Raw genomic sequence first — 16,676 nt, 5'->3', positions numbered from 1 at the left:
TTGAAATTCAAAAGCTAACCCTCTAGGATCCTGTGAATCACTTCCTAAAGCACACTGGGTTCAAAAACTTATGGGCAGATTATAAAAATAAAAAGAATGCCTTCTCTGTTGAAAGATAATAATTTGCTCCAGTGTTGAACATTTTCCATATATGGTAACTGTAATAAATTTTCAAAGACCCCAGCATGCTGACATTTCAAAATATATACCATATTTAAGCATGAGAAACTGAAGCAGTATTAATGAAGTGAAAACTGATGCTGACATAATTTCAGTCTAGAGTAAGTTTAATGGACAGGAATTTTCTAATTAATTTATAAGGTATGGCAATTGGAACTGCTTGTGGGAAGAATGAGATGAAATTGCAAAAGGTTCCTGGTGCATATTGAGATGAAATTAAAAAGTGAAACATTTTAGGACCAGGGATGTATCAAGAGGAGGATGTATCTCCGAGTAAAAATTCACCACTGCTTTCACACATGAGCACACACCTGCATGACTGCAGCTATATTTGCCCTCATATGAGGTCCTGCTTTATGCTCTAAAGTAGCTCTCACAAAAGCCCCATGAATTTTCCCCTCCCTAGTTATTGTTTTCTACTTTTTGAAAGTCTCTTTTTTCTCTTATGAGTTTCCACATTCCTTAGTTTTCACAAGGGATTGAAGCAACTTCAGATTCTCCTCGCAGCTGTGGGATTTGAAGTAGGTGAGGATATTTTGGTGACCTATACCTCCTTAGCAATGTAAAACTATTCAGCCTGTGCCAAAATAGGATTTTCTGTTGGATATCTAAACAGAAGAGATTTTTGAATGCACAGGGTTTTTTTTTTGCCCCAAGATTTCAACAGCTTTGCTTTTCATTGGGATATTAAAGAAACATGAGCAGCCTCACTCTCTAAAGTTGAATCTTCTTACATCATTTTAACCAGGTATTTCTTAGAATTTCCAAACGTTGCTGCAACCTTTGTAGCAGGATGTTTATGGAATGTATTTATGGAAGACAATCTTGAGACACAGGGCAGGCTGGACAAATATATGTGTGTATGTACTTCTTGAACCACCAAAGTTATCTACAGTGTCTTTTGCATATCAATTAAGAAAGCACAGACCTTTCTGGATGCTACTGAGAGAATTATTTTCTTTCTGTGTCAAGGTATCCTATTTATCCATCCCACAGCTGAAAGAAAATTCATATATCCCCTGCCAAATTCAGCTTCAGCGTAAATTTATGTGAATTAGATTTACTTAAAGTGTAGAGGAATCAAAAACATTACAGAGAAAGGTCTTGGGAAGTTTTCTTAATCTTTCAGTCTGTGTTTCAGTTTCAAATAAATAAGAAATGTGCTTAAAATGTCCAATTTACTTGCAAACTTGCTACTTCAGAAGGTGCTAGAAGACTCCTCATTGAAACACACACTTACAGCATGGCTACCTCAGTTCCCATGTGATTTTATCAATAAACAATTAAACATCATAGTACACCACCAGTGAATTATATGTTGTTTGTAGATTTCTTTGCTACAATTTGACATTGTTTTTGCTAAATCTTATTAAACTAAAATGCCTCATGGAAGTATCTAAAATAGAGAATATAGCAAAGCTGACTAATTTTATGAGTGCAGCCCAGGTAATAAGCACGGAGTGAAATAATTGCATTTAGAGAAGGTTCTATTTATTTGGTGCAGTTTAGGAATGAAAAGAGAAGCAGAAATTAGTCTTACTTCTCTTCATTAGCTTGGCTCTGTTTCACCACTCAATAATATTTTAGAGCACCTCAAAGTGATTTTTCAGCAAACACTTAGAAGATAATCCCAGTGCTGCATAAGTCAGCATCCTTGTCCAGTTTACACAGCTGCTTGGTGAGGCTGAGAGCTCAGATCAAAGGGATGCTTACTGCTTACAACTTTCCCCACCACTTCCTCTTTCCAAAACAGGAGGTATCTGAGTGGAACATAATTTGCTTTTAAGTTGGTGCTGAGAGTTAGTCAATACCCAAGAAGAAAAGTTATCTTTTACAATTCAAGCATGAAAAAACATGGACAAATTTAAAGTGAAATGGGTATGAGCTTCTGTAATTAGAGTATGCTTCAAAGCATAGGATGAATATATTTGTTTAGAAGAATTTACTTCGATTCCTTGTGAAATTTTATGTGTTGACTTTGGTAAAAAGTTCCTGCCAAATGTGTTTTGAGCTCGAGTATTAGCAAAATTGAAAAATAGCATGCCAGAAGCCCACAGATCTAGTCTGTGGTTCAGCCATACTAATTTCCAAAATGAGCATGGCAAATTGATTGGTTGTGCTGTCTCAGACCATTTGATATACTCTTTGTCTCAAAAAAAACAAAACAAAACAAAACAAACCTTCCTTGCTGTTTGGATGATGTCTAACCCAGTGACATAAAGTGAAGCTTTGTTCAATTCCCTTTTCATGGCTCCTCACTGCTCAGGGGAAAGAACTTACCACTTGCCTAGCTGGAGGTTAAATTCTTGTGTTGTGATTTTTCACGATAGTAGGTATTTTAATTTCTCACCTTTTTCTTACAAGGGAATTTTTTTTTTTTTACAGGTATGAACTTCTTATTTTATTTATTTTGTTTTTTATGTCTCTCCTGTGCTATGGGGAGGTATGCTGATGACTCGGTGCCCCCTCAACCATTTTACTGTGTTTCCTAAGAATTCATTATCTCTGGAAGATATATGGGCATCCTGACCTACAGGGCTACCTTCCTACCTTTACCTAAGATAATCAGGTACAAATTACTTGATTAAACACCAGATGTGTAAATTGAGATAATTATTTTTAAAGACCTACAAAAAGCTCACTTGCACTGATCAGAGGCCTGGTCAAAAAGCTTTGAAGAAATATCAGCTCCCCTAATTATTTTCGTATCATAGATTTTTTTCACATCTACAGTGTATTAAAGTGCAGAAAAAAATTCATCTGGAGATATGTTTTCATTAACACTTTATTTTTAGCAATTTTATTTTTAGCATTTCCTGTGACGTTGCAGCAGACCTCTTGTTAGGGGTGGAAATGAGCCAAGACAAAGACTCTCATTCAACAACATGGAAAGGGTCCTGGTTTATTCTTCTTTACAGCTTAACCATCCTGATTCTGACTACAGCAAGTCCCTGTAATCTCTTCTTCTACATCTACACCATGAGGATTCTGTGTGTGTGTGTGGGGGGTTAGTTTGTTTTGTTGCTGTTGTTGTGTTGAGGTTTTTGGTTTTTTCCCAGCTATTTGGATTCTGGGCCTACCATACTTGTGTTTTATTTCTGTTCCAATACAAACTTACTTAATATTTCTGCATTTATATTTAATTAGCATTGGAATAGGCTTATGTTCTCTATTTTCTAGAAAGCATTTGCAAACATCAGTTTAAGGTGCACTTTTTGTTTACTCTTCTAAAGAAAAGTACAGGAAACAGCTGAGTCTAATAGACCATCTGCTGAGGTGTGAAATTGAAGGTACAGGTATAGCAAAGATGGCTTGTTTAGAAAGATTTGAATTCTGTTAAGAGAAATATGCCCTATAGTCTCTATCGTAGCAATATAATACTTCCTATATAGTTAAATACATATAACATGGATATACCTAAATGGATCAATGCATGCAAATTAATTAGGCTCCATAAAAAATAATTATTATTTTGGAATGATAGACATTTCAGTAACTGCTCCTCTCTTGAAGATTTCCTCCTAGTGAAATATGAGGCAGTAGACATGGAAAGACAGCAACGAATGCAGCCATTGCAACAAATAAGGCAACAAGATTTTATGTTTCTTCTTGTGCACAAGCAATCATCATTTCAGATGCGTTTAAGTGCCATGGAGTGAAAGCATCATTGGCACAAGGAGAAGCAAAGTAGGAAATGGGGAATTTACTGTATTTGTAGGTGAATATATAAACCTATTTTCTAAATAGCTTTCCAGAAGAACATTCATGACAATAGTCGTTCTCCATTCCTTTTCTCTACAGTAATTTCTTAATCCATTTTAGAAATGGATCTTGGCACCCAGAGATTCAGAGACCATATTTTAGCTGATATTCATGTAGAGACTGAGGAAATTGTGGTGTGCTGTGGTCCAACTATGTCATGGTATTTTTTCTTGTACTGAAAACTAGATGTAGTGTTTTTTTCTAAAATGTGAGTAGTTCTATATGAGAACTTTCTATATAGCATGCATGTCTGAAATTTTCCATTTGCTTTCCCAGAGAAAGAAATCACTTCGTTATCTTTTTTTTTTTAGGAAATTATTTGTTAGGGATCAAGAAGCCAGTAGAAACAAAAATGTTATGTGGTAATAGCTTTATTGGTTTTGGATAGGCATGAGGACAAAGGACCATGTACCTCTTTGAGAGCATGGTGGCCATAGAGGTATAGGCAGCAAGTTCAGATCAGGTTCAGATTCTACTCTCTATAAACATAAATGTTGATTAGCTAAAAATAGATTATCTCAGCAATGTAGATACTTGCTCAGATACTTCCTTGTATATTGGAAAACCTAAATTCAAAGTCCATAGGTAAAACTTGGCTCTCTCATCTCCCTAGAGAGTTTGTTTGTTTGTTTGACTAAACACTTTCTCTTCTGTTAAAAGTTCCACTTGTGAGATCAGAAAACTGTTTGATAGTAGTTTAGTTAAATAGATACATTTCCTGAAAGGATTGCACTCGGGTAAATTTTCCCTATCTATTGAGCATATCAGACTAATCCGAAGCATATTAAAGCAACTCACTTTTGGAAATTAATGAAAGATTTATGTAAAGATAACTTCTTTTGCTTAGACAGTTTGAATCATCTCAGTAGAATTCTCACCATATTCACAATAGGTTACCATAAACTCAATTGTCTTACTTACGGGGCTTTATTAAAATGATTTTATTTTATTATTTTAGTATTTTAACAGTTGATTATTTCTATATACTGCATTCATGGAAGCTGATATCTCTCCTTTTTTAGTATAGAACTAAGTCCAAAGGGATAGTTACAATAAGTTTATCTGTTTTTTTCAATTAATACTTAAAATATTAATTCTATTTCCGTGGCTGCTAAAAGCTTTAGAGATACTATCTTTTCTTCCAATGGAGAATACAGGTGTATGCAACTATCGCTCTGCAACTTCAAGTAACTTTTGTATTTCCCTGGGGCTTGCCTGCATTTTCCTCTCTACTTTCTCTTGTAAGTTTTTACAGAGTACTTGCAACAATGCCTTTCATTTGCATTTTTTAATGCTACTTGAGCCTTTCCTACTGCTCACTTTTGAAATGGTTTGCAGTTTTCACTGCAGAAGTGAAAAAAGAAGTGAGTATTTTGAGGTGATTACTCTGAAGTATTTTCCCTAGTCTGTCTTTGTGATGCAACCATTTTGATGGCTTGGGGTTTTCTTTGTTTTCTAGTTTTGAGTCCACTTTTGTCTCTTAGAATTGCTCAGAGTGACAAGCTTTTGCCAAAGTGACCTGCCATCAGCCATCTGTCAAGCTGCCCATGGCAGAGCAGTGAGTGATGTGGTGTATGCTGAGTAGGTGTAATAAAACCTTGGGTTCCATTGCATTGAGTGAAATGTCCTGTCCCTTATAGCGGATATGGGAGGGTATTTTGGAGAGGTTTACTTACTTTGCCTGGAAATGGAGGCAGTTAACCTTTCTGCTGAAGTCTCTGCCATCCCTTACCACATGTCTCTGTTCACAGCTGATCCAGGCATTCCTGTCCCAATGGTTTTCAATCAAAGCCACCAAAAAAGAGAGAAGGAACGGGTTCAGTGCAGAGTTGCTGCCTGGAACTCGGCCACTTAGGCACTAGGTGTAGGAAGGTGGAGGTGAGTAATTGTATTTTAAAAATTATTCTTTTTAAAATCTTCCTAGATATGAATTTGCTTTTATGAGTGAAACCCAATATTGTCGTCAAGGCAAAATGACAGGACCATGTGCCCAGCTTTGCCTGGCCTGCAGACAGCAGTGAGTGCCTGTCAGAGCATTCAGGCAAGTGGAAGTGGCTTGGTCTTCTCCCTCTCCTGATGTCCTGACTGTCTGCACTCTGGTGGTGGTTGTGGCAGTGCTGTTCTTCTTTTCTGTCATAATATCACAGAATAGTTTAGGTTTGAAAATTCTTTTAAAATCATCAAGCCCATCTGTTCCCCCAGCACTGCCAAGTCTACCACTAAACCATGTCCCCAAGTCTATAGACTATCTATAGATAGTATGATGCAGATAAATGGGATAGACATCTATAGAGCTTATAAACCCCTCCAGGGATGGTGACTATACCACTTCACTGGGCAGCCTGTTCCAGGGTTTGACTACTCTTTCAGTGAAGAAATTTCTCCTAATATCCGACCTAAATGCCCCCTGGTGCAACTTGAGACCATTTCTTCTCATCCTATCACTTGCTAGTTGGAAGAAGAAATTGACCCCTATGTCTCAATGACCTCCTCTCAGGTAGTTTTAGAGATGGATCAGAAATAGCTTTGTCTTAATTCAAAATGTGACTTTGAAAGTACTTTCATTTGTCACACAGATACTACTGAACCACATGTGTTCGTGTGCTCATCTCTCTTTCCCTTAACTAATTCAGAAATAAGCATTTCTTTATGGATAGGTGTTGCTCAACAATAAATTCATTATGAGAAAAGTAAGAAAAAAGGGTTAAATTAAAAGAAAAGACAACTATTTGAAATGTCTTGAGAGTCTGGAGTAACCTGCTGTAGACAAAGGTGTGGTGATTCATGGGCATTGATTTGGAGCTGCTTCTGGAGGAAAGGTTGGAGAAGGATGAGTATACATTATCATTATTCCATAGTCAGGATCTTAATGAGGCTAAGTTGGGATAAAAGTGGAAAAAGTACTACTCACCTAGAAAATAAGGATTTAATGGTGGCATTATCCTATAGTTATCATTACTCTGTATGAAGGAGGGGAGCTCTATGTTTGTTTTTTCATTGTCCTGGTACAGTAGCTAATTTCTTCATGGGTTCTGACTCTTGGCCATTTCCAACCTTCCTGAAAAATTCATTGTCCCTTTATAGGCAACTCTTAGCAAATAACTAAAGCAGAATATACTGCAACTCCCAGTGTCCTCTCTGTTAAAGCCTCCATGGGAGACTGTTCACAAATGCCATTTTCCAAATTCTTTTGTAAACTTATGTCACAACAACATAAAGAAGTCATCTAGAAATTTTGCTTTTCACTGTCTCAAAACAGGCATTTTATTACTTCTTAATAAACTAATATTATAGTTTAGAAAATTGAATTGAATGTTAGATATACTCCAGGTTTAAATTATGACTGGAGCACTTGTTCTGAAATTCCCCTCAAGAGGTTGGGGGGTTTTGTTTTGGGGTTTTTTGCCTTTTTTTTCTTAATTTATTGATTTTACCGATTGACATTTTAGTCATGTTGTCTGTCTTGGCCCAATGCACAATTTCTGAGAAGTCATATTAGAGAAATATTACTTGTGGAAATGGAAAATATCTTCCTAAACCATTTTCATTTTCCAATTTCAACATTTTAGTTCTTCAGGAAAAGGTTTTATTCAAGTAGCAAAGAAATGGAAAGTGTAGTTTTCTGGAGGAACAGATGGCACAGACTTATATCAATAACATTAGCTGAGGATTCTGGGGGACAAGGAAGAAAGTCACATCTAGTAGCAGATTAATCTCCCCACCTGTTTTACAAGGTAATGCTTTATTATCTGCTTTGATTTTGATGTAGAATTTTCTTTGGAAGTATACATGTAGAAATTAGCAAAGGAACTGTTCCTAACAAATTATAATGATTACTTTCAGATAGCCTGCACAAAAACAAACAAAAAACCCCAAACAAAGAAAAAAACAACCAAACAAAAAAAACCACAAAAACAAAAACGAAAAAAACCCCAGTGATAAATCTATGCTAATTTCATAGAATCGTGGAATCAGAGATTTTGCCACACTAAAAATCACAGCTGAAAAATGAACTGTTGCACAAAATTGTTTCCAGTAGCTTGTTTTTCTACTAAAGTGATTTTCTTGTGAAGACTGTGTGGAATACACTATACTTTTGTCTTCCAGACACCCCCACATATCCAGGAAAACATTTTATGTGACTTTGTGACTTTAAACTGTTTTGTTGCTGTGAATAAGTCCCTTCTAAAACATCAAAAGGGAAATGAAATCACATAAACTTGTCTCCAATCTGAATAGATTCATTTATTTCAAAATGGAATAGATATTCAGAGTTTACAGTAAGGTCCTTTGGTGGCTCAAGAAGGTCATGTATTGCTAAGAACTGAAAAAAGAATGATTTGATTAATCCTGTTTGAGGGAAATTCCAGTAGGTATTACTTACCCAACGTTTACATTGTCAGAAGTCACCCTTGCTCTTAATTGTGAAGTGGGAAGCTATTGAAAGAAATCTATATACTTTTATGTCTAGAATATATGAAACATCTTACTTGAAAAACATTGTTTTGTGGCTAATCAGTGGATAGCTGACTTAGTGTGACAGTTTGTTGAGCATTATAAATATGCTTTAAATATTCTGAAATTCCTTTTAAGGATGACCTTTTTCTTCAAAGGAGTTCTCAGAAGCTGTGTCCATTGTATTCATGGCATCAGGAAAGATAAGCAATTTGATGTTCTTCTGGTCTTCAGTGGATTCCCACTGGATTATTTGGTAAATTAATGAAATGACTGTAGGCATTAAAGTGTAGCTTCTTCAGTAATCTTTCTTCTGTTCATCTGAGGCAGTGAGAGGTTGATCACACGCAAATCTCTTCAGACAGGTTTACAAGAAGAAATATCCATATTTAGAAGATATCCTGAAAGCATTGAATAGAATTTATCTTCAGATTTTGAATGTTCTACAGGATGAATATATGCTCTGAATCTGTCTGTGCTTCTCTGTTAATGTATGGCATTTTGAGCCTTTCTGAAAAGCCTTGTCTGTGTGTTGGGCATACTTGACGCCTGGCTTGAGACTGCTCTCTTCTATGCAGTATAGCAGTACAGCCGAATATGTTGGGATATCACCCAGGAAAATCATGGTTTTGGAGGCTTTGAAGCATTCAGGGATTGTAGGCAGACTTTTGCAGTCATGGGAGGGACACATTTGGGAGTGTGCTCTCAGCACCTGGGAATAAGCAGGAGATTGGAGGAAGTCAACATCCCACAGAGGCAGAGCTGGGAGATGGAGGGAGCTGGTAACAATCTAGGTGACAATTGTCCATCTGTGCCAGCTCTTGGGGGGTTTGTAGGTAGAAGTTTTGACTTAAAAGAATAGCATCTAATAGGGTCCTTAAAGACTATGGGGTCAAAAGAGACTTCGGTCTGTTCAGGGTTGAAGGAAATATGGAGTCTCTGAGGATGAGGCTTCACAGATTGTGGGTCTTCAGATTTGTTTAGGAATTTCTTGTAGGAATTTCTGCTGTGATGTTTTTGAGAGAGACAAACAACATTGTGAGTTCAACAATAGGGAATACTTTTCATAACAACACTGAATATGAAGAATACAAATAAGTGAGACTATAGGTATTGGAAGAAATTCTGTCCCTGGGGAAAACAGTTTTGTGGGTTTTATTTGATTTTTTTCTGTGTAGGGTTGTTGTTGTTGTAGGAAGCTTTTCTTCTTTTTTTTATTTTTTTTTTCAGTTTGGAGGTTCTTTTAATGCAACAACAACAAAAACCCAAACAAACAAACAAACAACAAAAAAAACCCCACAAAAACTCCAAAACAAAAAGGATGTGTTCTTAGGGATAAAAAATAAAATATATGTAAATATGTATATTGAAAAGTTCTAAATTCACAAAAAAAAGGGTAATAATTTTCTCTATTCTCACAGAAAAATGTGTTTCCTAGACAGTCAACAGGGTATAGGGCAGATAAATAGCTGAAGAAGTAGGCTTTAAATGTAATCTGTGACACACAGTGACTTTAATTTAAGGCAGTAATGCCTAGTAAAGTCTATTCCATTAATTTTTTGGAGGCCACTGTAAGGAACTCTGATAGACATAAGAGGAATATTATTGTTCCTGGCAATGAGTAATTATGCCAAAACATTTCATATTCCTTTATTTAAAATTCTACAAAACACATAATAAAGCGACAGGTCCAAAATTGAGGGAAAAATCTCTCAGTGACATTTTCAGGCCTTCATTCAATGTAGTGCACATCCATGTTCACACATACATATATGTGTTCAGTTTCCATCCTTCTGAAAAAATTGCCCTACTTAGCATTTTTATTGAATATTGAAACAAAGGAAAGATTCCACTGTTTATGCACTGCTGCCTTGGAATCTGTTTGCATATTTCCAGTTCTGTCCAATGCTTACATTTGTTTGTAAAAATATTTTCAAGTACATTTTCATTTAAAAATAAAAGCAAGCTTAACTGTTATTGTCAAAGAATAAAAATATTAGCCTATATTTCTTCTAACTCAGTTGCAAGTACACCAGAACCATCTACACTGATGAATTTAACTTGTCTCCTGCCATTTAACCCCTTATATGTTGAATGTTTCCAAGCAGTTAAAGAATCAGAACTGTACTTAGTTTTAAAAATATTTATTTGCAAAAATAATGGATGCTTCTGATTAAAATTAACACAAGAAGGAGAAATAATGACCTCTGTCTTGTGTACATGTCTGAACATGTGCAATCTGATGTCCTCTTTAGGATGAAAGTGATTTATACTCCTAGGTTTGCGTTTTCTTGTGGATTTGGTTTGAGTTTGGTTGTTATTTTTTCTTTCTTTCAGAAAAATTAAAATTGCATTCAGTTCTTATACATTCATAAAGCAGAATTATTTTTAAATAGTTTGGCAAGGAGTTACCCTTCATTGTAAGTTTTTAGATATCTCCAAACATTGTGGAATTGTTTTATCAGACTGCAAATTAGTAGGTTGCAGGAACTCAAAAGCATCAGAAGTGAACACATATTCTTTTAGAGGAAAAATCTTATGCTTGAATTTAAGAAATGGAAATTAAGGTCTTTAAAATTCTGTATTCAAAACAAAATGGAACAGTAGAGGCAGAACATGGGGTGCAAGGGTGAAAGAAAATCATTGTGCAAGGGAATGTTGCAAAGGGATGTATATACAAGAAGATTGGAGTATAATTAAAGGCTGGCATGAGCATTTTGGTAGGAGGATGTTGGAAATAATTTTAATCCCATTACAGAAGCAGTAGTGGATGCAAAAGCTTTGTTATTGGCTGGGAAGAGGCAGCGAACTCCTGAAGATTTGCAGTTGATGTGGGTGTATAAAAAATTGGTTGAATAATACTAACTCAATTACGGCTATTGTGAATTTCCTTTTGGTACAGCATTGAAAAAGAAAGACCTGAGGAGAAAGAAATAAGAAGGAATAAGTGGAAAGTAGCTTGAAACAATAGCAAGCCTTAGGATATTGTAAATATTTAATGTATGAAGCGAGTAAGCATGGCTGTTTTCTATATATTATAATTAACAATACTGTAAAAAAGGCTGATTAATTTTTGCACAGAGGTAAGCTGAACCTTAACTGTCTTTGTGATATATTTCTGCTGAGTTTGCAAGCTGCTCCAGGTCTTCTTTCTAAGCCTTTCTCTCAACTTCAGATAGATCTGAAGCCTTCAGGTATGGTCCTGGGCATTGACGGAATTCAATACAGACCCTCAAGTGAAATTAGCAAAAGGATGCACCAGAAATCTTAATGTCAGACAGGATTTCACTGCCTGTTGATGGGCAAACCCCTAAAGCTTGAATTCTAGAGGGAAAATGGTTTTGTTTCTGTTTTGACAGCTATTGCTGTGTCAGCAGAAGGCAGTAACTCTGTCCCCCTGTCCATGGGAAGAGAAAAGCTTTTGCTGTGGAAAGTCTAGATATTGTTAAACTTGTTTCATCCTCCTAGTGTTCCACAGACATACTTGAATGGATTCTTTATCCTTGGCGTTTCTATTTCTTCCATTTGAACAAGAGACATTATCTTTTGCTACCAGAGGACTACAAAGGTATTTGTGAGTTATGGAATGGCAGATGTGTGGAGACCATCTAATAGTATGAAGTCATAGTATAGGACTTCATATATATTTTTAATGTATTTTGCAGCCTCTGCTCTGGAGATTTTCCTACAACAACAGATAGAGATATAACAGTGTCACACAGCTGCTTTCTCACTTCCTGCACACCCCTGTCCCTGGTGGGAAGGACAACAGAGAAAAAGAAACTAAAACCCATGAGTTGAGATAAGAACAGTTTTAATAATTGAAAGAAATAACAGTATTGATGATAATAATAAGAATGATAGAAAGAATTTTAATGACAAGGAGAAAGAGAGCTATAAAGTCCATGAAAGACAAGTGCAAAGATGCACAGCAGAATTGCTCACCACCCATGCCCAGATGGTCCCTGATTGGCCCCTCCAGGCCAATTTTCCCAGTTTACATAAAGAGCATGATGTGTTATGGTGTGGAATAGTCCTTTGGCCAGTTCAAGTCAGATGCCCTGGCTCTGTTCCCTCCCAGCTCCTTGTGGATCTCCTCACTGTCAGAGCATGGGGAGCTGAAAAGTCCTCAACAAGCACCACTTAGCAATAGCTGCATCAGTGTCTTATTGACATTGTTCTCGTACCAAATGCAAACCACAGCACTGTACCAGCTACTAGGAGCAAAAAGATTTCTATCCCAGATGAAACCAGATAAACCAGATACCAGCACTTTGTCCTAAAGCCCATTATCAGGGCAAGAACCGTTTTCAGGATTAATTATGCCTGCTTGTCACTGGTTACAGAAATATTGAAGTTTGTTTCTTTTTCTTTCAGTTGTTCTAGTCTTTAAGTAGAAATCAAAGCAAAACCCATCTACTCAATGACACTACTTCCAGTTGCACTGCCATCAGCATTGGCATTTTCATTACTAGTGCAGAATTCAGTTCATGGGTATAGATTTTTTCCTGCTTTAAGTTACAGGAACACTGCTATTGGTATCATTAGCTCTTCTTCTGCCTCTGGTTTACTCCCTTTAGCACTTATAAGCTTAACTTGTTGGCTATTGTCTAAGGAAGCAGCAAATGGAATTACAACAGAAGAAACAAGTAAGAAACAAAGATTATGACAGACAGCCTGTAAGAACAAAAATGTTGAGCTGCTTTATTAGATTGAACGTTTTGTCCTATTTCTGAAAGAGAGTTTACTAATATAGGCAGTATTTATTGCAAAAGCAGTGTTTCTGGCTCCATTGCTGCTCTCTAGCACTATTCTTTCTGGGTTTGAATAGTGACTAGAGCTATATCCATAAAAAGAGAGAAATTATTCCTCTGCAGTAATGATCCATCCTGTCCTACTCTCCATATGCTCTGAAACGTGAGACTTTCCAGTATTTGGCCACTGCCTAGCAGCAGTTAGAATCATTTCTATTCTTTTGAGTTGGCTTGTCCATTCTGTGCAGGAAGAAAAGGCTTTTCTGACCGTGATGGAAACTTTCACAAACACATTTTAATGTTTCTATGTTGTTCTTGTCCTCACTGGAAATGGTGAGAAAAGGGAAAGTGTAAGGCACGTGAAGAGTTAGTATTATACATTCTAGGGAGGAACCATGATTTTGCTGCAGTGAGATATGTAAACATATGTATAACAGTAAAACTTGACTTGTCCTTTTGAAACCTTTAAATTGCAGTTGTGGTTCTTGTCCTACCCGTTTTAGGAGTTTTCAGCATACTTCAAAGACTGCTTCTTTTATGAGTTTTTTTTTTAGTTCTCTATGAATGTCACTTGGAGGAGGAGTAAAGATATTTTAAGAGCCTCTTGTATTTTCCTGCTGTAACATTAAGCATATAAGATGCTCATAAATATGCAATCGACTATCAAGTGCATAGACTCAGCAAATGTCAACTGCTTGTACTGATCACTTTAAAAAGAACTAGAATTTTGCCTTGGTATAAATCACTAAAGCAATTCTGTTGACAGGAAGTATTTACCCATATTATACTAGCTAAAGAACAGAGGAAAATTCAGCCATGCTGTACAAGGTGGAAGAGAAAGGGAGAAATTCTGGGATTATTAGAAATATTGACATTGCATACTGAAAATAGTTTTGGCCCTTTGGTGCTCATAGTCTATGCCCTCAGATTCTTGCTTAGCTCCTAGCTATGTTGTTATCATTTCTCCTAGTTTGAAACATTCCATGTTCTCGTGTGTAGCATGGTGCATCTATATTTAGTTTTCTTTTTCAGAAAGTGGGGAGCACATTTATTTAAACAACAAATATTTGAACAGAGCCAGTGGTGTTGTCTGTCATAATTTTCAATATCTGGTAAAGCTTTGCTGAGGGCAACATTGTTACATGTAAGAACATATAATGATCTTTCATATTTACATCAAATGGTTTGGGTTAGAAGGGACCTTAAGGATCACCTGGCTCCAACCCTCTGCAATAGGCAGGGTTGCCACCCAATAGATCAATTTGTTTAAAGCCTCATCTCACCTGGCCTTCAACATTTCCACAGATGAGGCATCCACAGCTTCTCTAGGAAACCTATTCCAGTGCCTCACAACTCTTGTAGTAAAGAATTTATTTCTTTATTTTTACATATAATCTAAATTTCTCCTCTTTCAGTCTATGGGAAGGTCTTTGGCTTTAACTTCAAATGGTTTTTTGTCACTAGAAAGTTGAAAATAATAAAAAGGGAAAAGCTGGTTAGGTTTTATGCAGAAAATTAGCTCTGATGGTAGCTTTTTGCAAAGTTCTATTTCAATGTTTTCATTAAATCACATAAAATCATGTAGCTTGATACTACCATGAATGAAAATTTTAAGAAACTTCATTTTGTACAATCCTTTTGATTGATTTGATTGCTCTCATATTTGATTGACATGTTTTTCAATATAAGTGGAAAATGTGATGAATAATCGTGTCCTATGATACAAGAACTACTGCCCCAAACTAATGCAAGTACAGAAAAAACATCTTTGCAAATCCTTTAGCACACTGACAAGAGGAAAGATTGCATTGTGACTCACCCTTTTGACTAAAGACTCACAATCTGAACAAGGATCATAAGAAAAGCCTATTCTTCCAGAATTTTGTTTAAAGGAAAGTTACTATAACATGAATTTATCTTTTCAAATGCATTTTAAATGCAATGTCATGTTCCCCAGTGGTTGAAATTTGAGGATGAATTACAGTCAAATTTGTGCCATTTAGATAAATTTTATTTCACTTGGAACAATATATAGTTCACATATTGAGTACTTTATTTCAGTCGGTGTTCATGGACAATTCTTACAAGTGCCAAGGGGTAAGTAAGAAACATCAAAGCCTTCTATAATGCAATTTTTAAAACATCAGTGTGAGAAAACTCTGTTTGTGTCATGATGCAAATGTTCCAATCTCCATTCAATGTTTGTCTAGCCTTTCTAGTGCTGACACTAAGTGCTGACACAAGGTAGAATTGATCTACTCATATACAACCATTTCCAGTCCAGTGAAACTTGGTGACAGTTTTCCACTGAGATTTAAGCACTTTTCCTTTTCTCCCTTCAGCATTGCAGTTCATGTTAGTGAGCACATGTGTAAGAAAGAGTGATGCCAAAGGTGGGGTATGGGACAGTGTGCCTTGCTCAGTGGATGCTGCAGGTGAATTCCTCCCAGGGCACAGAGGCTGCCTGAAGTCACCCAAAATCCACACACCCACAGGGAGCTGCTCACTTTCCAGCTGCTCACCAGAATTTCTGCTAGCTTCTTACATCAATTAGATGACCTCATAAAATTAATGAGACATGTTTTTACAACCTTCTCCCAGACAAGGTAATAGTAATTGCTGTATTTTATATGACAGAGTGTTTAAACCGTCAGCGTGATAAAAAATCATACAAATCCAGTGTAAATACTTCAAGTTGCTCAAAGTAATTACTAATCTCAAAAAAAAGCATCAAATATGCAGCGTTAGCTAATAAATGAAAAATGAATAATTCATTCAACATAAAAGAGAAGGAAAGAGAGGTATTAACATTTTACCCACAATTACTCTTTGACAAGCTATTACTGAACTACTAGATTTTTAGTTTTACCACGTTTATTCAAAACCTTGCAGCAATATAGAGACATGCAAAGATTTTGAAGGACTGCTGTAGATGTGCCTTTTTCTATGCATGTCTCAGATTATAAATATATAGAGAAAGACTTTTTGTGCTATTTGTTTTCAATCATTCACACTGATAGTAGTTGGAGGAAGTTATTTGGGCTGTAAACTAACACATACATATCTTAAATAATCATATTTATTTAACTACTAAATTTTTTCTTCTCTCAAATTTCCACAACCTTTCTGCCCTCTATAAGCTCTTCACCTCTGAAATAAGCAATTTTGTTTATATTTCTAAAAAATGTTTAACAAGGTTGAAAATATTTAGATATAGTTCCTTAAATAATGTGTCACTTTTTGGAGCTCAGTCGTCTCACTTTACAGAAAATCATGAACCCCTAGTATTACCCGTGATGTTGCAAGATGATTGTGAGAATGTATGCTAAGCAACCATGAATATTTATTTTTCCATAATCCAGAGTTGCTAACACCCAGATTTCAAGATTCATGTGTCATCAGAGAAAGAAAACAAAGGGTTCAAATTAAATAAGATTGCTTCATAACAATAATTTTTAAGTTCTTTGTATCTTCCTTCTAGTTTTTAGCCTTTAGCTTCAAAGTTTTCTTTATTATCCAGAGGAA

Source organism: Sturnus vulgaris, chromosome 2, assembly GCF_052056855.1.
Source record: "Sturnus vulgaris isolate bStuVul1 chromosome 2, bStuVul1.hap1, whole genome shotgun sequence".
NCBI lineage: Eukaryota > Metazoa > Chordata > Aves > Passeriformes > Sturnidae > Sturnus > Sturnus vulgaris.
This window is presented reverse-complemented; position numbering follows the sequence as displayed.